At 37.4% G+C, this 27835-nt stretch overlaps 1 pseudogene; it reads left to right on the top strand.

Moving 5' to 3' along the window:
- LOC125473800 overlaps nucleotides 1-27835 on the top strand; it is a 58845-nt pseudogene that overhangs the window by 12643 nt on the left and 18367 nt on the right.

Raw genomic sequence — 27835 nt, 5'->3', positions numbered from 1 at the left:
AAGGGTAATTCGGCGGCGTCGATATCTGTATAAGGATCGACCTCAAAACCAAGGACCCGAGCCTCCCGTATATGTTGAAACCTAGCTTTAATGGCTGGATCAGAAGTTTTCTGGATAATTTGCTCGGCATCAGGACAAGTTAGCGCTAAGTCGAGGGCTTCCTGACATGCCTTGGGGAGTCCATACAAGTCATTTGCGGAGTATTTCTTATGAAATTCTCGCATGTATTCCATGGATGCACCGAGGAATGGAGGGTGTAAGTTGCGCTGTATTTTGATAAACGGCTCGCGCGGTGGTAACGGAGAAAGTTTCCTTTCGGCCTCTTGTGTAAAGTACTCTAGACGAGCTCTCGTTTCCCCAGGCCAGAGAAGGATCTTAATACGTTTCTCAGCCTCCTCAATGGTGGTTTCGAAATCAGCATCCGCTACTTTCTTCCCTTCGGCTAACTCGGTCATGATAGTCGGGGTTGGCCGTTCGCTAATATCTTCCACGGCCTTTTTTGGTTGCCATTGGTTGGCCGGGCTAGCCTGCGCTTCTCGTCGCCGAGCCATGCAATCTATCCGTTGGCGGCGACGTTTTTGAGATTTAGATAGTGTCGTATACAAACCAGTTGGAGAGTTGTAACTGTACCAGCGTTGATCCGATGTCCTGGGTGGCTTGAAAGTTTTGCGATCAGCTGGCGAGCCCGAACTGTTGGCATTGCGCGAATAATAATCCTCATTATAGAATGGTGCGTCAAAGTCAAGATGCTGCCTGACCGAGGTCTGTTCTTTCGGCTTTACTTGTGGGCCGAGTCGATCGAACACTTGACGTTGTGGACCTAATCCCTTTGATGACGCCGTAGGGGCCGTTGGTGGTGTTGAAGATTTCTTCCCAGGTTCAACTGGTGTTTTACAATGGTCACATAAAACCTTCGATCCACAAGTTTAGTCGGAATTTGACCTCGTCATCGGCTCATCGGCGGGTCGCACCGATTGTTCCGTTGGTGGTGCATTTGAAAATATGTCAAGCTTCAGTCTTGTTCGACCATTCCGTTGACGGATATGCTGCACCGGGACATATTCGGCCTTCCCTTTGTTTCTGGGAAGGTGAGCATCCACCATACCAATCGTTGTTGAAGGGAAAGGATTAACATCGACCGCCATCTTTCCCGGAAATTTCAACTTTCCTTTTTCGATCCAACTTTGAATTGTGTCCAGGAACACAACACAATTATTGGTTGCATGCTTATTAGAATTATGATACTTGCAGTATATCTTTCCTTTTAATTCATCGGCCTTAGGGATAGTATGTCCCGGCCGAAGCTTGATGATTTTTGCTGCCAATAATTGATCGAAAATTGCATCAGCTTTGGTGATATCAAAAGTGTATACTTTTGATGACTTACTCGTTTCCTCGGCGGCCAAACGGGTTTTGGCGTCTTTGGTATTTACTTGTGCCAAAGCCTTGCAAACATAGGGTTTGTCTATTACTATCTCGGCCGCATCCACACTAGCATACTGAGGTTCTTCACTTTCGGCCGATGCATAGCTAACCGTGGGGTTCTTATACAACGTCCCTCGGGATGGTGACTTTGATATCTTTTCTTCTCGGAGCAGATAATCATATTGTTCGACGTGTTGAGCAAGTTCGTACATATCTCGAATATTTGCCCCCAGGAACTTCTTTTTGTACTCCACGTCTAATCCGTTGAGGGCGATCCTGACGAATTCCACTTCGGGGAGTGGTACTCGGCACCAATTCCTGGCCGATTTAAACCTTGTTAGGTATTCCATTAGAGATTCGTCAGATGCTTGAGCCATCCTGGCCAACGATGATACGAACATCTCCATCCCTGGCCGATAGAATTGTTCATGGAACTTTTCGACCAACTCTTCCCAACTCTGCACGGAGTTGGGTGGAAGATTAATGTACCAGGCGAAAGCTGAGCCTGTCAGTGAAAAGTTAAACAGCCGTAGTTTGTAGAAATCGCTATTGATGTCCCCACACTGCGCTGTGAACCGAGCCACATGTTCTAGTGAGGATAAAGATGATTCCCCGACGAAGAGGCTGAAATCGGGGATCTTAAATCCTCGTGGGTATTCAAACATTTCCACATAAGCCGGGTATGGGTGAATGAATTTTGGAAACTTCGGCCCTTTTTTTAGGGCCGAATCAATCATTCTCTGGACTTCGGTCACGTTTATGGAAGCGACTTCTTCTCCCTGGCTTGGTCCCTCGGCTCTATTTCCTGGTCCTCTTCTTTCTAAGGGGACTGGTTGAGGCCGAGCGGACCCTCTCTCGGCTGGTATAGGCACATTCGTCGGGAGCTGCCGAGGTTGGCCGACCTGGCCATCTTCGAAGGCTTTACTAACCAGTAGTTCAAGCATTCTGGTCTGTGTATCGCTGTTACTACGTATTGCGTCTAGCAAATCATTCATCTTCTGACCAATCGACTGCTCGACCTGACGATATTGTTCATCTAGTCGTCTCCGAAGGAATGTCCTAGTTGGTGGATCGGAACCTTCCCCACCATCGTCATCACAATCTTCCACAATCCCTTCCATGAACATTCCAGCTGTTTGATTCGGGACTGCTAGGTTGTAAGGTTGCCCGCCGAGACAGACTTCATTCTCTCGGCGTGTTACACTTGTGGCCTCGGGCGGCGCCACTATGATCGGATTTTTTGTAGAGTGCAAATCCTGCCCAAGGCCTTGCACTGGCAAGTCAGTCGTTGACTTTCCCATGGTTGTTTTCTGCTTCGTAGACCATGTCTCAATGGTCATGAACTCCGAAGGTTTAGCACAATGGTCCCACTGGGCGTGCCAAAATGTTGACCCTAAAAATTACAAAACCTACGTGGTGCGCAGGCCGAGTAACTAATAAGCTAACTACGTCCTTCGGTCGAATGCGGGGCGTGCCCACTCGTCGGCCGAGGAGTAAAATTTGTTGATGTCGCTTTGGGCGCGTTGTTGACTTCTCTATCTTGCGATTGCGACCGAGGAAGGAACGCCCTCGGTCTCTGGGTTCTACAGCCTGAAGACAAGGCTGCTAATTCTGCGGAGTTCACAGATCATCCGAGCCCGATTCGGTCACTGTGATTATATTCGTGAGAGTATAAGCACGTCGAATCGAGACCAAACTGTATGGGCACAGGTACTCGAACGTGATGTATGTCTTGATGGTAAACGTAGTTCGGCCGTCGGAATGCCGAACCCTGAAACTCACTTGTGAGTATCCAATCATAAAACCACTCGGCGACCAGTACGCCGAGCAATGTAATTCGTAACACCTAACTATGCCGAGAAGGCTAGCAAGGTGACCTCTGCCAACAAAGGTTCGAAAACCTTTCTCGACCGAGACTTGGATAGATAATCGGTCGACCTCGACGCAGTGCTGTTTATCCAAACTGAAGGTGCTTCTTGGTCGGCTGATTCTGCGGCAGCAGTGCTGTTTATCCAAACTAAAGGTGCTCGCCGGGTGCTTCCACAGTGCTGTTTATCCAAACTGAAGGTGTGTCGGCAGGAAAAAGAAAAGGAAAAATTCTCAAGGTGTTTGAGAGGTTTTGCGCAGGGCAATTGTATGCTGATTTGAAGGTCCCTTCTGTTTGCATGATTTCTTGTATTTATAGTGCTCCATTCCTTGAAACCGACTCCAATTTGGATTGGGAGTCCTTGTCCCATTTCGCCTCTTCCTCGAACAAACCCTCTTCCTCGAACAAACCTACTCCTACTGGGATTCTGAATTTTCCTTCTTTTCGGGACTTCATTCCTTGCTGGTCGAGAATCCTAGTTGCACCAGGACTTCCTCGACCTCTCTATTTATCTGGACTACTTATGATAGGATTTGGCCGACCCTACCAGCTGGCCCGGGCCTTATTATTCGGCCCATATTATTTGTCACCACCTTGGGCCGAGCACATCCTGCTGCTCGGCCTAGCAATAATATTTTGGGCCCAAACAATTACTCACCACTCGGAAGAAGGACAATGCCGAAATTGTTGGAGAAAATGGTTTCGTTCATGAATCTCGTGTGCTAGATGATAAGGAAAGCTGGGAGATGTTTAAGAAGATATCAATCTCTGGAGGAGATCAAACAAGTTTGTTTCTCACTTCTCAGTCAACTTTATTATCATTAATTGCTTTTTTTGTTTATCTGTTAAGCCCATAAAATAGAGATTATTGCATTTCACTTATGATTTTGATAGTATGCACGTCATTGTCTCTAATAGTTAATGTAGGGTGCGTTTATGTCACACACCGCACCTGAGTCGGTGGAAAATCCAGAATCCTGAACACGAGCCAAAAGTTAAAAAAAAAAAAAAATTATTAAATAGAATAAAAAGAAACTGAAACAGAGTGAAAAATAAATTCTTCTTATGAAAAGAAATTCAAGAACTCTTTACATGGCTACAAAGAATATAAATAAATTAAACTTCTAACCACACATCTAATTATCTCATCCCGTCTACTCTTTTGACTGTCTAGTTTGAAAACCTAGATAACAATAGAGTAACTTCAACAGCTCAATAGGGACATTAAATTGACTAAACTAAATTAAGTGTTAGGGAATAGTATGATAAAATATCAGACCCTTATAAAAACCAATGCATGAATGTAATGCAAACTCTTCGTCTATTCCCGTTAATTTATATAATAATACACACGGACTTGCATGTTTCATACCGTGCATTTTACCAGTGGGTTGTCGTTCGAATGTTCTTTTATAAAAACTAACCTCCGTAACACAATCACCTTAATTTTCCATTTTGTTAGTCATCTTGCTTAACTCTTTGTTGCAAGTCCCAAATTACCCAATAAAAACCCTGTGCATTTTGGGCTGACCTAAAACCTGGTACCAACCAAGAGTTAAATTAATTGCACAAAAGATCATTTCCAGTACTCTCAGTTTCTTTCTTAATACCGAAGTTCCAACCTCAACTCCCAATATGAGTCGATCATCCTTCACATATACCACAATGCTTTCCAACAATTCCACAATCAACAAAAAATAACATTTCAATGAACCAAAGATGCACAATATTAACATTTAACCACATTGATCAACCAATAAGATCCAATATCACTTCACGAACTTTAATAAAGTCAATATCCGTAAAAGTCTGTTGTATTTCTCCTACTTGAAGTCCAAAGCAAACCGTCATTAAGCTTTTTGTCCCATAAATTTGGAATTCCTAGTTCCATAAAAGAAATAAGGATTAAGTACATAAAACCAACCAATCTTTTAGTGTCATTCCAAATTGATCTCAACCTTTTTAAACATTTCAAACAAGTATCCAACCTATTAAAAATGCACATCCGTTAAGCCCCATTTAATTTTTCAAATATAGATTATGTTCAAAATCTACCAATTGGGTATATCATGGTCAACATTGATATTAGTTGCCTCATAATTTGAATTTCAAACATAGATTATGCAATATGAGTATTGAATTGAATCGAAAATGGACTCAAATTGAAATTATATTACGAGGGCAATCTCCTAACAAAGAAGGTTAAGAAATTAGATAAGGTTTCAAGGAGCTTCGGTTTGCTTATGTGATTTCCTCATACGCCGATTCTTGGTTCAGAAAGCTTTCAGTTCTTCTTTGTGAGTGGTGAAAATGGTGATGGCTGCATCAAGATAGTCCTTACCAATTTAGTAACCTCCATGACCTTCTTCTCGATGTTGGTGTCTAGAGTTGTAGGGTGGAGTTAGTGGTTTTGTGTTGGGTTTGGAGGTGATGGCATGATGGGGCTGGTGGTGACCGTTCGTTGGTGGATGCTATGCTTTCAGGACCTTCTATTGATTTTAAAGACAAAGTAAGCCCTAGTTAATTTAACATATTTTTAACTAAGGCTTAACGAATGTGATATTTTAAATAGGTTAGGTACTGTTTGGAAGGTTAAAAAGGTTCAAATCAATTTATAATGATATTAAAAGGTTGGTGGGTTTTACGTACTTAATCCAAGAAATAAATAAGTTACTTTATAATCCAATATAGCAACTTCGAATGTAATCCTTTATTTCTTAACACCAGGATTCCGATGTTACCGTTTAAACACCCCTTCCCTTTAACACAATTAGGACCTTTAAATTTTGAAAATACACTTAGGTCCTCAAATAAATCTCACATTTATACACGCTGCTTAGCTGGACAAATCGTAAGTTTCTGCGCAATTGAATTACATGAATTAACCCCAAAAATTTGGGTAACTATACACTACTACAAAATTGGCTTATTGTGTCGGAGAGTGGTGACGGTTTTATACTATTACTGTCGGATAAAACATTTCCAACATGTTTAAATAGTGTTGGATAAGAAAGTACTAATGTTGCTTATATCCGACATTAGTTTACTACTTTCTGACAAGAATAATGAAGTGGGCCCTTAAATCCACCGGATTTATTTTTTTAAATAATTTTAAACAATTCTAACGGTTATATTCGACATAAGTAAGTTATGTGTCAGATTATACTACATTATTTTAAAATTTTTAATACTAACTTTGACATTTATATCCGACACAAATATTTGCAAATTTTTTATACTAATTATGGCAATTATAGCCGACACAAATATTTTCACTGTCAGGTATTATATTATTTTCAAATATTTCATAAATATTTATGTTTTGTTAATCACATTCAAATTCAACAGCAAAAGCACACACCCTTCGAACCCAAGACCAAGATGTCTCATGCACAAGCACTTCACCATCAGGCTGGGAAGATGCTCAATTAAATATTTATTTATGCTTTTTTTTTTGTCGAATATTTATTTATGTTAAATAAATAATTTTTTTCGTTATAATTGGTATGACGATGTACAAAACTTGAGTTTAATGAATAATCACGATTAGATAAGCATAATTTTGATAATTTTTTGTTTTTTTTTAATTTGTTTTTACTATAGTTATATTTTTTTCAAGGGTGTGTTTAAATGGTCGGATGTAATTTTTTATTCCCGAGGGCAACAAGTGGTCGTTGACAATAATTTCTCTATTTTTAGGGTGGTTAGCTATTGTCAAATGTGATTTGTATTTGTGAGGAACTAGAAACCGTAAAAAAAATTTAATTGATTAAGTAGCCACTAGCTTAAATATTTTTAATTAAAGATCGACTTTGTTCATTGTATTCTTATAGGGTCGAGGAGTGTAGCCATAAAAAATCATCAAAATCAGAGCTAAATTTCCATCAAATCGTGATTTTTTTGTTTATAACCATCAAAATTTTAGGTCCCGTTACCTAATCTCTGAATGTTTTTTTGTGATTTTTTACGCATGCTTTCTCGGAGTATATACAAACATGTTTGACGGTTGGATCGTTGAAACTAGTTTTGTAGAATGCATATCTCATCAAATTGATAGATTTAACAAACACTTAAGAGTTTATTTTATACTACCAATAAGTACAACATAAGATTTAGTGGTATCCAATAGTGCAATATTTTAAATTGAAGATCGAATTCATTCATTGTATTCTTACAGGGTCGAGGAGTGTAGCTGTAAAAAATCATCAAAATTGGAGCTAAAATAACAGTTAAATTGTGAACTTTCTTTTATAACTGTCGAAATTTTTTGTTTCGTTACCTAAGCTCTAAATGTTTTTTTTCTACTATTTTTTACGTATGCGATCTCAAAGTGTGTACAAACAAGTTTGATGGTTAGATCGTTGAAAAAAGTTTTGTAGAATCCGTATCACATTAAAACGATAGATTAAACAAACACTTAGAGTTAATGTTGTACTTCCATTAAGTATGAAATAAGATTTTGTGGTATCCACTAATGTAAATATTTTAAATTGAACATTGAATTCATTCATTGCATTCTTATAGGGTCGAGGAGTGTAGCTATAAAAAATAATCAAAATTGGAGATAAAATAACCGTTAAATCGTGATTTTTCGTTTATAATCGTTGAATTTTTTTATTTTGTTACCTAATTTCAAAATGTTCGTTTTTGCGATTTTTGATGTATGTGATCTCGGAGTATATACAAATAAGTTTGACGGTTAGATCATTGAAACTAGTTTTTTAGAATGCATGTCTCATCAAATTGATAAATTCAACAAACACTTAAAGAGTTTATTTTATACTTCCCTAAGTATAACATTAGATTATGTAGTATCCACTAGTGTAAATATTTTAAATTAAAGATTGAATTCATTCATTGCGATTTTTTATGTATGTGATCTCGGAGTATATACAAATAAGTTTGACGGTTGAATCGTTGAAACTATTTAATTTTTAAATACGTATGATTTATTAAACCAAACAATTATTATTATTATTTTTTTTTTTAGAGGAGAAAACATTTTTCCGCTGCCTTGGATTTGAACCCCGTTGTTGTGAAACAAAGATCAAACCAACTTTTTGTGCCAAAATTTTGGGCGGGATATTTCCTGCCATTCTTTACATGAAAAAGGTGATGTCGGTTCTATCTAACGCAAACAGGAAATTGTGTCGAATAATTTTTAATTACATTCTTTATATGAATTCTTTTTTGTCAGTTTTAACCAACATAGAAATATTTCAACTTGCATAAAACCCCTTTCTCTCTTCCTTGCGCCACTGCCTTTTCCCTTCCCTAGTTTCTTCTCTTTCCCGTTGCATTCCTTCCCTCTTTCCTTCTCCTCTCCTTCTTCTTTCCTTTTACTATTCTACGCCCATTCTCCTTCTCACTTCAATCACCATGGATGAACAAATTGGTCTGTTATCTGCTGTCTGTTATCTGTTCTTCTCCCCTTCTCATTCTCCCTTCCCTAGTTATCTGGTGTTTGTTGAAAATTGTTATGTTATCTGGTGTTATCTGTTATCTTGACTTGATTATGCATAAATTGAAAATTGGTCTGCTATCTGGTGTTTGTTGTGCAGGATTTGTTACTTCAAGGATAGCTTGTTGTGGCCAAGGACCTTGCAATGGGATTGGACTCCGCACAATTGCCCCCAACTTGTGCCCAAACAGAGTTTTGTATGCATTTTGGGATCCATTCCATCCTTTTGAGAAGGCAAACATAATTATTGTGCAGCAAATCCTGACCGGGTCCAACAATTACATGAATCCAATGAACCTCAACATTGTTTTGGCCTTGGACTCGAAGACCTAGAACTACAAGGGGTGTGATTGTTTTTTAACATAAGATTATCATCATCTCCTCAATGTGTCTTCGTTAGTATTTCTCATTTAATTAGTATTGTTTTCCTTTTGTCGTGGAAAACGCTAGTGTAATACTGTAATTTTTTTTCATTGGTTTGTCTATTTAATAATTTCAAGCTTAATTAGCTTTGTGACACACCCCGACCGAAATCAAGGCGTGCTGGCCATCACGTGAGGGTGACATAGCCATGTGCACAATACAGAAGCAATATTGATAATAAAAAAAATGCGAATAACTAAAAACCAACTACTAGCAGTACTAGCTAAGATAACATGCTAGTGCGAGATTAAGTGTGATAACACAACCAGAGCATAAGTAGCCTAAGTGCAGTCCAGCAGAACAAATACTAATTATACAACACCTAAAGGTGACCATACAATGGTGATAATCTGTCAGAGCTGCCGTGGATTCCTCGCAAGCCACTAAAAAACACTCCTAACTAGAACCTGGAGGGGAGCAAAACGGAAAGTGTGAGTGGGCAAAAACAAAGCTTTTCAAAATCATTTCATTTCTCAAAAGTTCTAACCCCTCGCCGTAAAACCTGTATAATTTCCCAGAAAATAGAATATGTACATATATCGAAACCATATTCGAATTAGCAAAATCCACATATATGCCATGTCAAATATCTCAACATAAAATATATGTAAGCCAGGTGATATAAATCAATGCAAATGATATGTTAGCTGGAGTCACCTAACGTGACTTGTACAGCTGAATCTAGAGCTCATCTATCTAGATAGAATCACCTAACGTGACTTGTACTGCTCAAATCCACATCTCAACAAATATACCTGCACACGAGTCGGAACCACCTAAAGTGGTCTATATGACAGGACTGGGTGTAAATAAATACGCTCAAGTGCTACGATCACGTGAAAACTATGCGAATGATCCCGGGTCACCTACGAGTCGGAACCACTTATAGTGGTTTGTACGACAGGACTATGCACCTAACTTGGATCCAAGATGAGCATATGGTGAACATCACGTGAAGGATTATACCCTAACTCTGGGCGGGAGCACTAACACCGGGGTGCAGGTTTATGAGCTCTCAATACATCTCATATAATCATCAATTTACATAAACAATCTACAACTCACCTGGTACTTACTTGAGCATCCACCGCGTCAAATCACAATATGCACATATCATACAAATTCATAGTCTAAGCATAAAATCAATAGGCATGGCATTTCAAACATAATTTCATTTAAATCGAGTTTCTGAGAAAAATCTCAAGTATATAGGTATATACGGAAAACCAAAAGCCCACTCACTGGTATGTGGAAGGGTCATAGTCCCCAAGCCTCGATTAACTGCCCTCGTCCTGAGGATAGGTCTCACCTATATGCGAAACAACTATATAAACGTTAATTTAAAGCACAAACCAAAACTAGGTAATAACTTCTCATACATTGCTCAAATGGGGTGTTTGAATATACCAACGTGATCCACTCAACACCACGAACATCCCATATTTTTAGAAAAATTTTCCGACTATCCATGCGCTGGCCAGGGCATGGCTAGATGCGTCGGCCACGCGTAGGCATGTGTTTGGCACACGTACGGAATCCCTAACGGCGTTAGGGAATATTCCGTCCAAAAATGGAATATACCGTTATATATACCTAACGCCGTTAGTAACGTCATTAGTATATTCCGTCAAAGTTGACGAAATATTCTTCGTCTTCTCCGGTGATCCTCTCTGGAGCCACCGCTGGCCGTTGTCTGCGTTGCCGGAAACTGGAAAAACTTAGAACTTCAATATCTTCTTCATTTCTCAACCAAAATCCATGAAATTTGTACCAAAACGAAGCTTACAATGAGAAGAACATAATCATACCACTTTGGGGACCTAAAACCAATGGAAAATCGCCTGAAAAAACCTTCGATATTCTGGCCAAACCTGCAACTCGCTAAACCTGGGCTTCCCGACGTCCAAATCACTTCAAAATTACTCATTGAGCTTCGTGAAGATGTTTTAAGGCTCCCTATAACCTTAAAACTCCTTGAAAACTTCACGATCATGAGTGCATGAACAATACTCCAAATCGGGGTTCTTGGTTTCTCGGGAAAACGAAGGCTTCATGTCCAACCAAAGGTATCAATGGGTTCCTGAGCTTGCAAATAACTCAAAAGCAACCTCCTCAATGTCGATCCGTGGTTTGAGAGCTGAGTTCAAAGAGTGACTGTACAACTTGTACGGACAATAGATGGAAGCCGAGAGAAGGAGAGAGAGAGTGTCAACGGGATGCTTGGGTGTGTGTGTGTATGTGGTCCAGTTTGCAGCCAACCAAAACAAAGAAAATAAAACCTAAATCCTAAATAGTTCCAAAAGTCTAGGAAAACTAGGAATTGGACCACAACCAAAAACATATCACACATAACACGTCTCAATGTCCAAGGACAAATTAGACATTTCATATCGTCGATAAAAATAATTCGGGACGGGCTGTCACATTTGTCTTTGTTTTGTTCCCTCACTATCTTTTTGTAAACCTTACATTCAAACGTGGTATTTTGTTACCAATCATATTTTGTTTATGTTTATTTAAATTGTCATTTTTATATAATTTTTTTTTATGATTAATACATTTTCTGTCGATTATGGACGACATAATGTGTACTTATCCGAAGGGGAAGAAAGTATTATTTTTGTTTATATTTTTTTTTCAAAAATAATATTATTTTCATATTATTTATTGTATTACTATCAGTTGTATCCGACGGAATATTTATTGTCGGGTGTATCCGACACCATTTGGCATTTTTTTCATTAATGGGCTTTCCTTTTTCTTGGCGGATTAAGAGGGGAATCCGACATAAATAGCCTTTTGTGACGCTAGCAATTATGTCGGTTCTCATATCTGCTATTGCATCCATTTCTTGTCGGTCTTTACCTATTATCCAACAGAAATTAGGTTTTTTTGTCGATTTTAAGACCACCTGTTGTAGGTAGTTTTGTGGTAGTGACAGTTCTACCCCTGAATTTTTGAAAACTACAAAATAGCTCCAAAACTTCAATAAATCTTACAACAAGGTCCTAAGTGCAGGAACTGTACAACAGGGGTAATTCATTCTTCCATTTTCATATTGATCATGACTTCCAAACCCGCAACATGATCTCTAATTCTCAACTGATTTTCCAATAAGATCAACTCACATTAACACTTTAAATCGAAGATCAAAGCTTATGTAGTGATAAATTCCCAATATGGCAATATTTCGAAATCTATAGCAAATTTGGAAATTCTTACCTCATGTGTAAATTGTAATACTCTTTTTCAGAAATTCGTAGACAAAAACAGAATGAATTTGGTTACGTAAATAACAAATTATGACATAAATTTGATTTGGGTATTTTTGACACACCCCGACCGAAATCAAGGCGTGCTGGCCGTCACGTGAGGGTGACGTAGCCATGTGCACAGTGCGGAGGCAAAAGATAATAATAAAAGTATGAATAAATAAAAACCAAACTACTAAAAAAAAACTAGTTAAGGTAACACACTAATGCGAGACTAAGTGTGATAAACATAATCAAAGCACAAAGAGCCTAAGTCCAGTCCAGAAGAAGAATACTAATTACACAACACCCAAAGGTAATCCTACATTTGTGATGTTCTGTCAAAACCACCGTCAAGTTCTCGTGAACCACCAAAGCTGCTTCTAACTAGAACCTGGAAGGGCGCAAAACAGAAAATGTGAGTGGGCAAAAACAAAGTTTTTCAAAATCATTTCATTATCAAAAGTTCTAACCCCTCACCGTAAAACCTATATAGTTTCCCAGAAAATAGAATATATACATATATCGAAAACATGTTCAGAAATATACCATGTCGAATGCCTTCACATAAAATGTAAGTAACGCAGGTAATGTCAATCAATGCAAGTAACATGTCAGCCGGAGTCATCTAACGTGATGTGTATGGCTGAATCTAGAGCTCAAATCCCCAACTCACTAACTATACCTGCACACGAGTCGGAACCACCTAAAGTGGTCTATACGACAAGACTGGGTGTAAATAAATACACTCAAGTGCTACGATCATGTGAAGACTGGGAGAATAATCGCGGGTCACCTATGAGTCAGAACCATTTATAGTGGTCTGTACGACAAGACTGTGCACCTAACTTAAATCAAAGATAAGCGTGTGGTGCAGGAGGTGAGCATCACTTTAAGATGAAAAAATTTTATGTACCAAATGTTAAAAATAATTTTTTTTTTAATAATAAACTGAGATTAACTTTTAATTTAATCTTCTTTCTTTCTAAAAAAAAAAAAAAAACAATCAAAGACGAAAATTTCAGTTCGACAACTCATTTAGTAAGCCACATGGTAGGGTCCACGCAAAGAGAAACCACATGTAAATTATGGAATCACCAAATAATTGGAACCCCTTCGATCTCCACCGTCGATTCCCTACCTAGACAATCGTGCCCGTTACAAGAACATGGTTTAAGCAAATCATGTCTCTTCTAGTAGCCACTTGCCACGTAGCACGAGTGATTGTCGATGAGGCCGCGCTGGTAGCTCCTGTAGGGCGCACGTGTAACTGGCTGAAAAGGAAGGAGAGCCTGGTCCTTGCACATTAGAGAAAATTTTCATTATGATCGAAACACGAGTGATACATTACGAGTTTTTATATAAATGATGAGAAATTTTATTTTTTAAAATATTAATTTTTTAGCACACATATTTCATCATTTTTATAATGATACGTGGTCGATTACCTCATATTCCGATCACACTGAAAAATATTTTTTGTCCCCTCCGAGCCACCTCTACGGTTGGGCCTTAAATCTGTTGTTATTTTCTTATGGGCTTTCGGGGCCCAGTGTTTGCTCAAGGTGCTAGAATGGTGATTGCCTAGCATGCATTATGTCGGTGCTGCTGTTGTCATTAAGAAAATAATACAAGGGCAATTTGGAAAATTTCGTTTTCCTTGTTCTGTTTATGTGAAATTTGTAAGTAGATTAAGAGTTGTGTAGAATATTGTTTGGGTAAAGTACAAAAAACTACCGTGTCACGACATTTTTATACCTTATCTTTTAAAATTGACAATGTCATACCTCATCTTTAGAATTTGGTCCAATGTTATACCTTCCGTTACTTGACCGTTTATTTTTCAATTAAATGTTGATGTGGTTTGATTCGGGATCCACTTTTTATTAAAAAAAATCATTAAAATATTGTTAAAAAGTTAAAAAAAGATTATTTAATATTTTTTAAATATTAAAATAAAAATAAAAAGTGAAAAAAAAAAACCCTCACTTCTTCCCCCACTTGCAAAGCCCAAAAAAATAAAAAAAATAAAAAAAATTCCAATTTGTCTTCCCGTACACCCACATTGTTTCCCCCTCCTCACCCCCTCTTCTCGCTCTTGCAACCCAGAAAAAAAAAAAAAAAAAAAAAAAAAACCCCAGATCCCGTCGGCGGGAAGATGGGTGCGCAGAGAAGGTGGAGGATGGGTGCGGAAGAGGATGTGGAGAATGGATGAGAGTGGTGGATTTGGGGTTTGATGGGTTTTAAAAAAAATAGTTTTTTAATTTTTTCTTCGTCCTCCTTTGTTTCCTCCTCTTCTTCTTCTTCCTTCTCCTTCTCCTTCTCATTCTTCTTCTTCTGCAGGGCGGTGTTGATGGTTTTCAATTTGTTTTTTCTTCCTCCTTCTTCTTTTTTTCCTCTTCTTCTTCTTCTTCTTCTTCTTTCTCCGTCTCCTTCTCCTTCTTCCGCAGGGGGGTTGATGGGTTTTCAAATTTTTTTTTTTCATCTTCTTCCTCTTCTTCTTCTTCTTCTTCTTCTTCCTCCTTCTCCTTCTCCTTCTCCTTCTTCTTCCGCGCGCCAGGGGGGGAATTTTTTTTCTCTTCTTCCTCCTCCTTTTTTCCTCTTCTCCTTCTTCTTCTTCTTCTCCTTCTCCATCTTCGGCGGGGGCCCGGGGGGGGTGTTTGATGGGTTTTCAAATTTTTTTTTTTTTTTTTTGGGTTTGCACGTGGGGGGGAAGAAGATGAAGATGGGGGAGGGGGAGGGACGAACTGAGGGTTTTTTTTATTTATTTTTATTTATTTTATTTTTTTATTTTTTATTTTTTATTTTTATATTAAATTTGTTTTTTTAGTTTTTAATAATATTTTAATGAATTTTTAATAGAAAGATGGGGGGGGGGGAAGAAGATGAAGATGGGGGAGGGGGAGGGACGAACTGAGGGTTATTTTCTTTTTCTTTTTCTTTGTTTTTAAATTTTTTTAATATTTTAATATTTAAAAAATATTAATTTTTTTTTAGTTTTTAATAATATTTTAATAGAAAGTGGGCCCCGAATCAAGCCATGTCAGCATTTAACTGAAAAGTAAACGGCCAAGTAACGAAAGGTATAACATTGGACCAAATTCTATAGATGAGATATGATATTGTCAATTTTAAAAGATGAGGTATGAAAGTGTCGTGACACCAATAGTTAAGGTAGTTTTTTGTACTTTACCCATATTGTTTTTATCGGTAAAACCTGATTGATCTGAGATTGAGATATTAGTGGTGGAGATTGTTATTAAGCCTTCAGATCATTCCACGTGGCAAGATCATGGTGAAGGTGACCAAGGGGGATTAAGGTTGACTGGGTGTGGTGATTTGTAAGGGAAAGGGATCATCTCTGGATCTTTTCCTCCTAATCCATCAAATCAAGAGATATGTATCGTTAAAATTTGATCCAACGGTTGAAGTTATTATAACTTTTAAAGTAGCCGTTGAATCAAATTTCAATAGCACGGTGGTGGGTGAAGGGCTTGAAGGAAAAGGAAGTAAATAAGAAATTGTAGCCAATTGGGAAAATATAAAATTATGGAGAAGAGATCAAGAAAAACCCACCAAAAGAATTTTGTTTTTGGTTTGGTTGAAAAGTTTATTCAAAGACATTGTTGTATAATTTTTGTTTTGTGTCTTTTTTATAACAAACGAAATTCATTCTACGCTAATTTTTTGTAAAAAGAGAGGAAGAGTTTAAATACAAAACGCACCGTTTCGGAGAAAAAAAAAAAAAAAAAACTCTAGCTATCAAGTTAATTCACTACTTGTTTTCTTTTCTTTTTTATTTTGATGTAAAGTGTTTTTAATATTGTGACTTTTCATGCAAACTAACTTTAGTTAACTTTCACATTAGATGTTACTTTCCCATTACAAAAAAACAAACCAAAATTAAGTGAAATGACACATGACAGATGATTATATATATGGTGATCATACACCAAAATTTAGGACGGTGAGAAAAAATGCTCACAATATAGAAAGATGAAAGAATAGGCTTTTGCAGCTTTCATCTTTGCAAAAAGCATGGATGTCATGATCGATCTTTCCAAAATATCTAAAAATTTCTTCTTCTTCTTTGTAATAAAATTCGATTGGGAATTTTGCACATACGTGACAACTAACCAAGATTTTATTTTTAATGCGAATGTATACTATTTTTTTAGTTTTTATTGGAAATTCACTTAAAAAAGTTGTTTTACTTGGCATTACTCATACATGAAAGCTTACCAAAATGAACAAAACACAGAGACTGATCAAACAAATTAAGAACAGCCCCAAAATGATCAAAAAACCTAATTCAACTCCTCAGCCAATAGCTAAAATTGAGGGACAAGCTGCGGCCAAGGTAAGCCATTCCGAGAGAGAATGAGGACGAGGGAAATTGGTAGACGTCGAATCAAAGATCCCAACCACAACTTCCTCCTAGCAAGCGACGCAACAGAGACTTGGGGTAAGATTACATTAGCTACTGCTCATCCGCACACTTATTTGCATTGAAGTTATTTGTACATGCAAATTTTACCTTTGAGGTTGTCACTAAGTCTTGAAATGACGAAAAATGTCAATGAAACAGACTCTTGTGCGAGGCTTGTATTGTTTGTACATAATTTTTTTCCAAAATTTATGGAGGAGGTATAATCATACTAAAATAGCGTATTTGATTGTATTACTTATGAAAATTAATAAGGTGTACCATTCACTTTAAAAATATAGTTTGAGTGGTTAATTCGCGAAAATAAAATAAAATAAAATGGGTAGTACGGAGTTGAAGAATTTCAGGCTTTGTAAGCTTTTGGTTTATAAATGGACAAAAAAGAAAGAAATATTAGATAGGACATAGAAATGTACAAAATGATGAATAGTTGACTGTTAGTGATGGAGTGTAGAATGGTAATATGGCTGAGACGGTAGTTTCAATGGTAATCGAAGGGCTCAAAGGCGTTCTCGTGGAGAAAGTGAAGCTCTTGAGTGGAGTCGGCGATCAAATTGAGCATGCACAGATCGAGCTACTTTTGATGCAGAGCTTCCTCAAAGATACAGATACAAAACAAGGAGAGATGCTGCTTATGATTTGGAGGATGTCGTTGAATCTTTTGCCTTGAAAGTGGCTCTCAAAAGGGGAGGAAGTGTGAAGCTTGTTCTGAGAAGGTTTGCTTGCATCCCTAACGAAGTCGTTAATCGTCACAAGATCGGCTCATAAATTGAGAGTATTATGGCCTAACTTTCCAAATTGAGGTCAACTTTTCAAGGTTATAACATCCAGCAAATAACGGGTACACAATATGGAGGTGCCACTTCTTTCGAGAGGCAAAAGGAACAGAGGCAAACTTATCCTCATGTCATTGAACGTGATGTTGTCGGGTTAGAGAAGGACATAGAGATACTAGTCACGCAGTTGGTGAAAGAAGTAAAATGCCCCCAAGGTGTATCTCGGGTTATTATCCAAAATGGTTCCTGAGATTTGCATGATCAATAGAAATGGTTTCTAAGATTGAAAATCAATAGAAATGGTCTCTGAGATTGTTCACCATCCATGATTTTGGTCCTTCCGTCAAAAACTCTTTGGGCAATTTTCAAAGCTTCGTAACTCAATCGATTCTTAACCAAATTCGACCCATAATATATCAAAATAAAGATAAGAAAGTGCAGAACAAGATTATACCTGGCGGAGATATCTGAAAAATAGCATGAAAGGTGACTGGTCCGCGGGAAAACTGGAAAACTCGTTGGAAACTGGGTAAACTTTAAACATTCATAACTTCTTCAATACTCGATGAAATCAAGTGATTCAAAACAAAAATCATACTTCTCAATGAGACGAAGAGAATGGCATCTTTCTTTACTGATAAATCTTGTTCAAAACAAAAATCTTTACTGATAAATCGCCGTGTTTTGGCCGGAAAACTGCTCAAAAGTGGCTAACTCGAAAATGGTTAGCCACTTTCGAGCCGTTGTCCGACCAAACCACGGCGAGTTAGCCTTCGAAAAAGATACCATTCTCTTCGTATCGTCAAGAAGTATTATTTTGGTTTTTGAATTACTCGATTTGGTTGAGTATTGAAGAAGTTATGAATGTTTAAAGTTTACCCAGTTTTCGGCGAGCTTTTCAGTTTTCCTGTGCACCAGTCACCTTTCAGGCTATTTTCCAGCCATCTCCAGCAACTATTGGGCTTCAAAATAGGTATAATCTTTTTCTACACTTTCCTATATGTATTTTGATATATTATTGGTCGAATTTGGTTAAGAAACGGTTGAGTTACAAAGCTTTGAAAATTGCCCAAAATCGTTTTTAACGGAAGGACCAAAATCATGGATGGTGGACAATCTCAGAGACCATTTCTATTGATTTTCAATCTCATGGACCATTTCTATTGATCATGCAACCATTTTGTATAATAACCCTTATATCTATTTGGGGAATGGATAGTTCAGGAAAGACCACTCTTGCAAAACAAGTTTATGATCACAATGAAGCTGTGAAGTGTCACTTCAATTGTTTTGCTTGGGTTTGTGTGTCACAACAATGTCAAGGAAAAGAGGTTATGGAAGATATTTTGGTCAAGCTTACTCGTGCCACCAAAGAAGAGGAAATATAAGAAATTTCGAAAATGAAGAAGGATTAAATAGCAGAAAAGCTTTCTATCATCCAAAAAGAAAAGAAATGTTTGGTGGTTCTTGATGACATTTGGACTCATGATGCATGGAACTCTTTTAAAACCTGGATTTCCAATAGGTGAGGAAACAAAAAGTCATATATTACTCACCACTCGCATGATGGACGTTGCTAAAAGTGCTGGAGAAAATGGTTTCGTTCATAAATCTCGTCCACTAAATGATAAGGAAAGATGGGAACTGTTCGAGAAGATAGCGATCTTCGGAAGAGATCAAGCAAGTATGTTTCTCACTTCTCATTCAACTCTACTACCATTAATTGCTTTTTTTGTTTATCTGTCAAGCCTAATAAAATAGAGATTATTGCACTGCGCTTATGCTTTCAATATAGTACACACATCATTGTTCCCAATCGTTAAACTTAGGGTGCGTCTGTGACACGTCTTGGACCCAAGGTCAGTGAAAAGTCCTGAATTCGGAACGTGAGGCAAAAATAAAAATTTACATAGAATAAAAAGAAACCGAAACAAGGAAAAAAATAAATTCCTCTTATGAAAAGAAACTCAAGAATTATTTACATGACTACAAAGAAAACAAATAAATTAATCTTCTAACCTCACATCTAATTCAATCTCATCATGCCCACCCTCTTGATTGTTCAGTTTGAAAACCTGCATAATAATAAAGGGTTAAGTTTCAACAACTCAGTAGAGACATTACCTAACTACAGTAAATTGACTAAACTAAATTAACTGTCATGTAATCATATAACCAAATATCAGCACATTATTAAAAGCAATGCATGAATTTAATGCAAACTCTTCGTCTGTTCCCGTAATTCATATAATAAAACACATGGACTTGCACGCCCCATACCGTGCATTTTACCATTCCAATGTTGGTTCGAATGTTCCATTATCCAAACTAACCCCCGTAGCATAGTCATCCTAACTTCCTTTTTTTGTTAGACATCTTGCTTAACTTGGTAGAAAGTCCCAAATTCTGATAAATCCATGTGTACTTTGGGTTGACTTGAGATCTGGTACCTGAGTTAAACTTAGCAACACAAAAGATCTTTTCCACTATCCTCAGTTCCTTTCTAAATACCGAAGTTCCAATCCTAACTCCCAACATGAGTGGATCACCAATAAGCCATTTCATATTTCACAAATATCACAATTCTTCCAACGAAAATTCTGTAATAAACAAGAACATTTCAATGAACCAAAGATTAACAATATTAACATTCAATCACATTGATCAACCAATATGATCAAATATCATCGCCATGTCACAATGCACCATCGTTAAGCCTTACCTCCGAAAAATTTGGAATTCCTAGTCGCATAAAACAAGTAATTTACTATGTAATCCCTCTATAGCAACCACGAACTTTATCCTTTATCTCAAAACATTAGGATTCCTTTGTTACTGTTTAACATCCCTTTAACACAATTAGGACCTTTAGACGCTATGAATTTACTTAGGTCCTCAAAGAAATCTCACAATTATACGTGCCTTGCTGGACAAATAGCAAGTTTCAGTGCAATTGAATTTCTGAATACCCCAAACTTACAGTTATACCCCTCAATTTCTGAAAAATATGGCAACATTTCTAAATTTGTAGCAAACTAAGAAATTCCTACCTTAGATTGTAAATTTTAATTTGAATTTGGTGAAGTACATAAAAAAATTTACGATAGAAATTTGATTTGGGTGTTTGAGTGAGAGATGACATTATCAAGGTGCCTTTTCTTGCCCTCACTAGCTTTTATTGGAGTAGACTATATTAAGTGTTAGTGAAGTACCATGTTTGTTTCCCGCAAGGACTAACTAATGAGACTAAGTGGGACTTGCATGGACTAACAGGTTCGCTAAAGGGTCTTAGTGCGACCACCTAAAATTGGGACGTTTTGATATAGACCCCTCATTTTTAGGCTTCTTAGATTAAACATCTGTTCAATTTAACAATTTGATTAAACATTCTCCTACAATTTTGGTTCTATGTGTATTTTAATTAACCCATTGTAATGTACCTAAATTACATATTTTGCCATAGCCTTTAACATATCTCTTTGTCGTATCCAGTTTCGTCACCCCAAAATGCACGCAAGTTTCCTAGATTCTTGCTAACTATGTCTTAGAGTTTTAATTCGAGTAGAATACTTGTTGAATATCAGAAGGATTTGCATTTATGGATATTTATAATGTTATTTTTCTAGTGAATTTTATTTTCCAGCGGCACTTCCTTCCTATGAATGTACCATAAGTTTAAGAAGCCTTCTTTTCGTACCGAGGTCGATGTTGGTATTCAGGTTCCAGTTACTAATTTTAATTCAATCATCAGTTGGGTGCATTGATTTTGATTGTCTTTCAAAGTCAAGGGTTTTGATTAAACGAGAACAAATAAAAGATGAAAACTTGATTAATCTAGGTATAACTAAAGCTATTATCGAGTTAAGAAACATGATTCACACCTTAGGGTTGATGCATGTTGTGTATTAACCAAATTGTTAATTTGGGTTTTAGTATTAATCGAATTAAGAATCCCATACAGAGCTTCGGTTGGATCTCAGATCTATCCAACTTGCTAGGAGTTACACCGCAACGTACGTAGCTAGTATAAGAAGTTGAGGGTCCTGAGCAAGGCTATGATTAGTACATTATTAATGTTATGCTGACTCATATTGGACTACAACTTTGTAATGTACCAGTTAACATTTTTAATTTGGTACATTATTGGACTGCAACTTTGTAATGTACCAAGAGTTTGGTATGTCATTTAATGTTATGCTGACTCATATTGATCGTTTGGTACATAAAGTTTTTATTTTTGAAACGTATTTGTTTGGAAAAACATTATACAGTGTGTGTTTGTAATGTACCAGGAGTTTGGTACGTTGCTTAATGTTACACTGACTCATATTGATAATTTGGTTCATGATAGAATGTTAAATTAGATCATTCAAGGCGTATGGTACGTAAAGTTTTTTTTATTTTTGAAACTTATCTATCTGGAAAAATATTATACAGTGTGTGTTTGTAATTTACCAAGAGTTTGGTACGTTACTTAATGTTACACAGACTCATAATGATCGTTTGGTTCATGATATAATATTATTAGATCATTCCAGGCATTTGGTATGTAAAAGTTTCAGTAATTTTTGAAACGTATTTGTCTAGAAAAACGTTGTACAGTGTGTTAGTAATGTAAGAGGAGCTTGGTACGTTGCTTAATGTTACACTGAATCATAATGATCTTTTGGTTCATGATATAATATTAAATTCGATCATTCTAGGCATTTGGTACGTAAAGTTTTTTTATTTTTGAAACATATTTGTGTGAAAAAAAACGTTATCCAGTGTATTTGTAATGTACCAGGAGTTTGGTACGTTACTTAATGTTACACTAACTCATAATAAACGTTTGGTTCATGATATAATGTTAACTTAGATCATTCAAGTTGTTTGGTATGTAAAGTTAATTGCATAGGGGCAAAGTTATACTCACTGGTCATTAGCTCTTATCAAAACGAGATTATACAAAGAAATTAGACTAAAAGCTAGAAATGGACGACACCATTAGGCTAGTATCGATATATATAGTAGGCCAACTAAGAAATGTGGTTCTCTGTTCGGAGGCTTTGATTTTGAAAAAAAGAAAAGAAAAGAAAAGAATGTGAGGGTTTGATGGAAGGCTTGGTATGTGATATCAAATGTTTAGCATAACCGAGGTCAATAGATTTTCGTTTTGCTCCTCACAAGGGCAACACATCCAATGGCAGGTTTTGTTTCACATGAAAGAGACTTTCATAGATGGGATTGAATTAAAAAAATGTGGGAGAACCGGCTTCCTAAAGAATAGGCATGTACATAAATATATCTACATAAAAGGATATATATGAAATTTAATAATTAATATATTAAATTAAAAAAACACAATAATGACTTGTAATCTAAATAAATATAAAAATGATGACATGGCTATTGTTTAGGCTTCCTAATCATATTTTGTATTAGACCCAATGTTTAATCTAAAGAGTATTAAAAAAGTGATGGGGATTCTAATTTTCCCTCTAATATTTATAGGTAATTTAGTTAAAAGTCAATAAAAAATTATTATTAAGCCATATATCAATGATATATTTTTGTTTTGGACTATCAATGATATATTTTTGTTAGTTAGTGACACACCCCGACCTAGAAAGTCCACTTGGACCCTGAATCGAGCTGTGCTGGACGACACCTGGAAGGTGACGAAGCCATAAAATGTGATAGTGTATAAAAAGTGAATAAATTTGAATCTAAAAGTGTCTAAGTACCAGAGTGCGCTACGAGTGGGAGCGAACCCATTTCACACGCGATGTCAGAGCATAAGTAAGGTACAGTAGTGTGGGTAAGAATCATACCCTCAGAAATATCCATCAATACTAAGATTCGCCACAGATTCTTGTCGATACAAACTCAGCAGCTAAAACCTGGAGGGCACCAAACAGAAGGTGTGAGTAAGCAATAAAACCAAGCTTCCCAAAGTTATTACCTCTCTAAAAGTAATGCCCCTAAATGTAAAACCCGTATCGTTTTCCATAAGACAGTACAACATATATACATATATCCAAACCATACTCAGAAATGACCAAAACCATGGTTTGCCATCAACTCCACCATACATTAATAGGTAGGCCAAATGAACTAAATCAATACAAAGTGATATATCAGTCAGAGTCATCTAAAATGACATGTACAACTTATCCATGTCTCATCAATCATGACTAGCATATAAGTCGGAGTCACCTATAGTGACCTGTACGACTTATCCATATCTCATCAATCCTGGCTAGCATATAAGTCGGAGTCACCCATAGTGACATGTACGACTTATCCATATCTCATCAATCATGGCTAGCATATAAGTCGGAGTCACCTATAGTGACCTGTACGACTTATCCATATCTCATCAATCCTGGCTAGCCAATAGCTCAATAAGTATACCTGCACACGAGTCGGAACCACCTAAAATGGTCAGTACGACAGGACTGGGTGTAAATAAATACGCTCAAGTGCTACGATCACGTGAAGACTGGGCGAATAATCGTGGGTCACCTATGAGTCGGAACCACCTAAAGTGGTCTGTACGACAGGACTGTGCACCTACCTTGAATCCAAGGTGAGCGTAAGGTGCGGGAGGTGAACATCACGTGAAGGACTGTGCCCTGGCCACGGGCGGGAGCACTAACACCGGGGTGCAGGTTTATGAGCTCTCAATGCATCTCAATATAACATATGGAACTAATGGCAACCAGTATGACAATATCGAAGTTGCCTAACACATAACTGTAGTCATGCTATAACTTAATCGATTCAACTAATATCATAAACTCACCTGAACTTACCTGGGTGTCCTGAGTTCACCTTAGCACTTGAAAGCATTCCCAATAATTATATGCAAGTAATATACATATGGATATACCATGATGCAATCTATTACTCAACCATGTCGTAGCATTTTCAATTATAAACAATACAGTGAGAAGTGTACAATCAATAACGCCCTACTCCCAAACTACTTATTTTCAGGGATAATTATCCATGACAACCCAATTAACACTAATTTAGCAAACTAATTCATAAAACTAAAACTTGCCTTTACCAATTTCCTTCGCATTACTCAATTTCCCAAGCAAGGCTTTTGTCTCAAATATTTTATGGCTACATCTAACGTCTCGTTAGACTACCTACGTACCCTAGATAGGGATCAAGCCATTCGTAGTTCATATAGTTACTTCAAGCATTCACAATAATTATACGAAGGTAATATACCTAATCAATTTAAAAGTGTCGATAGAACTCTCAACAATATGTACGATAAAAAGGAAAAGATCCACTCACCTGGAGTCCACGCTATGATTCTCTAGCGCACACATCGAGGCATCCTGAATGATTGGTCCCTGTGACCAATTATCAAATCACATCTCAGAACTCTTATCCGAAGAATACGTAATTCACATAAAACACAACCTCAACGACATTCTAAAATAGTTTGAGACCCATTGACCACAAGTCAACCGTCGATCAAAGATTGACGGTAAGGTTTACAACCTTGTATAACTTGACCCGAAAGATCCGCATATCAGATTTCCAATCCGCAACTCCCAACGATCCGCAATATGTTTCTAGAATAACATATTAAAATTTCATTACTATCCAACGGTCAGATCTCCGCCAATTGCCTAAAACAAGTGGCCGTGAACATTTATTTTACTAACTTACAAATCCAATTCAGGAAGATCCGTAAGTCGGATTCCCGATCCATAAATTCCTCTGATCTTTAAATATTACGTATTATAATGTATCCAATTTTGGTGACGATCCAACGGTCGGATCATCGATTCACATTTTTATCAAGTAACGTAACGTAACGAATATAGGTTCCAACTATCAACCTACGTCATTCAAATGAAAAAACTGAATTCAAGACATTTGACATAGCCTAGCCACCCCGGGTGGCGGTCGGCCGCCCCGACTCGCCGGAAAATCCAACTATTTTCAAAAATTCTCAAACTTCACACAAATGAAGATCTCAGTGAGTGGAGCAACTTTCATACCTGTCACGAAGTCCAAAAGTGGACAGAAGATGGTCAATTTTTCCCACAAAGCCGGTGGGTGCCTAAAACTTCCCGACATCGATTCGTCGTCTACAATGGTCCAACGGGGTCAAGGTTGGTTGGGTTTTGCTCCTGGGATGATGGGCTACAAAGCCCAAGTGGTGGCATTGGCTATCGCTTTGCCGATTTGACGGAAAATCGAAAAGGGTGGCCGGAGCACCATTGATTTTCATCAACCTTCGTGGCCTCAAACCGCCCCCATACCATGGTTAATCAAGGTGGTTCTTGGGTGGATTTTGTAGAGGGGAATGTGAGCTTCAAGATGATGGTGGTGGCATCGAAAAACTCCACCGGAGTTGGCCAGAATCGGCCTTGGAAAATGGACCTGCGGTGGGTGCGGGTGGACGGGAACCACTTCATTTTCTTCTTTTTTTTTATTTTTATTTTTTTTCTTTCTTTCCTCCATTTCTGATTGGGCTTCCCCCACAAAGTGGGGATTTAATTTAAATAAACACTAAACCTTAAATAACCAATTTCGAACGTCCGTAACTATACCGTTATAATCCGGACTCGCAAACGGCTTTCGCCTATACGTTCGTACCAATGAGTACTACGAGGATATGCTAAAAGAATAAGTCCCACATCTCTCAAGTCGATGGTCAACGGAAGTCAAAGTCCTTGCCTCTAGGGAAATTTCGTAAATTCACGCTTTTAAAATAAAATAAAAACGTAAAATTTGGAATGGGTTGTCACAATTAGGCATAGGTCAATGATGAATGCTATATAAGCTTTAAGTCATTAAAAATAGTTAGAATTTGACTTTTTTTATCCTTCTCTCTTTCTCTCTCTATAAATGTCATATAGGCATAGGGATTTAGATTCTCAGGATTAATTTTGTGGGGATCCTCTGAAACGATGGATCTCATCAATTGACACAAATCCAATGGCCAAAATCTCTTCTCTTTCCTGTCTTCCCCTCAACTCTTCTCTTTCTCCCTCACTTAGAAGCTTCCAACCTCGAACCACCAGCCCCTAGATTACAAACCAAATTCAACCCTACCTCAAATCATCCTCAACATTGCCACAACTCACCTAACCCACAAACCCCAATTGCAGGTCCCTAACCTTACCATCCCCCAAATCAGCCCTACCACTGCTACATCTCTTAATTGCAGGTCCCTCGACCCTAAAATCTCATTTGATCTTAATGAAACAACAAAGAAAGGGGTCGTGCAAGCCAGTGTCTTTTGGTTGCAGAGATATTTTTCATAACTATGGAAGAATTTTAGAGAGAGTGAGAGAAATAAAGTTACAGTAGAGAGAGAAATCTCAAAGATGAAGAAGAAGAAAGAGCGTAAGAGGAAGAGATTTTGGCTGTTGGATTTTTATCCCCATGGAACTGATCCAAAGAGGATCTGAATCCTATAAATTGTTAGAACATGTATATTCTATCACTCTCTCTTGCCCTTTGTTTAGAATAGTTTGTTCAACTTGAAAAAAAAAAAAAAACGTAACCATGAAACGGACACTGCATTGCAGTGTCTGAATCCAAATATAAAAAACAAAGTAGAAAATGGACATTGTATTACAGAGTTGGAACCTAAATGTAAAAATCAGGAGTTGCATAAGACGTGAAGCGTATGAGACGTGTGAGTGATGGAAAAAACAGAACTACGGAACGGACACTACAATGTAGTGTCTGAATCCAAAAGTAAAAAACAGAACCAGGAAACAAATAGAATTGCAGTGTCTGAATCCAAATGTAAAAAGGAACATGTAGAATGCGTGTGAGTGATGGAGAAAACGAAACTAGTAAACAGACACTGCTTTCGTTCCCTTCTCTCTTACTTTTGTTTTCTCACTTCCTTTTATTTTCACTTTTCTTTCAGTCCTTACATGCATGACCATGTGTTGACACACCACCATAGCAGCTGTCACGTGACAAGTCAGCCACACGTTGGCTGTCATGTGGTCTTCCAAGATTCCATTAAAAATTCATTCTGAGTACGAAAAGTAATTTAAAAGATGCTATGAACTTGTAATCTTATCCGTTTTCGTTTTATCACTTAAAAAAAATAGTCCTTGACCTCAAGAAAAATTATTTAATTTCTCACCAATTTAAAAACCAACTACAAACCGTCAAATCCGAAAAAACTCCACAATTGTCCCGTAAACG

This window comes from the organism of the source record quoted next, unplaced genomic scaffold (genome assembly GCF_019419815.1).
Source record: "Pyrus x bretschneideri cultivar Hongxiangsu unplaced genomic scaffold, Pyrus_bretschneideri_v1 Contig97, whole genome shotgun sequence".
Classification (NCBI taxonomy): Eukaryota; Viridiplantae; Streptophyta; class Magnoliopsida; order Rosales; family Rosaceae; genus Pyrus; species Pyrus x bretschneideri.
Note: the sequence above shows the minus strand (reverse complement) of the source record. Positions and strands in the feature narration are given on the sequence as shown.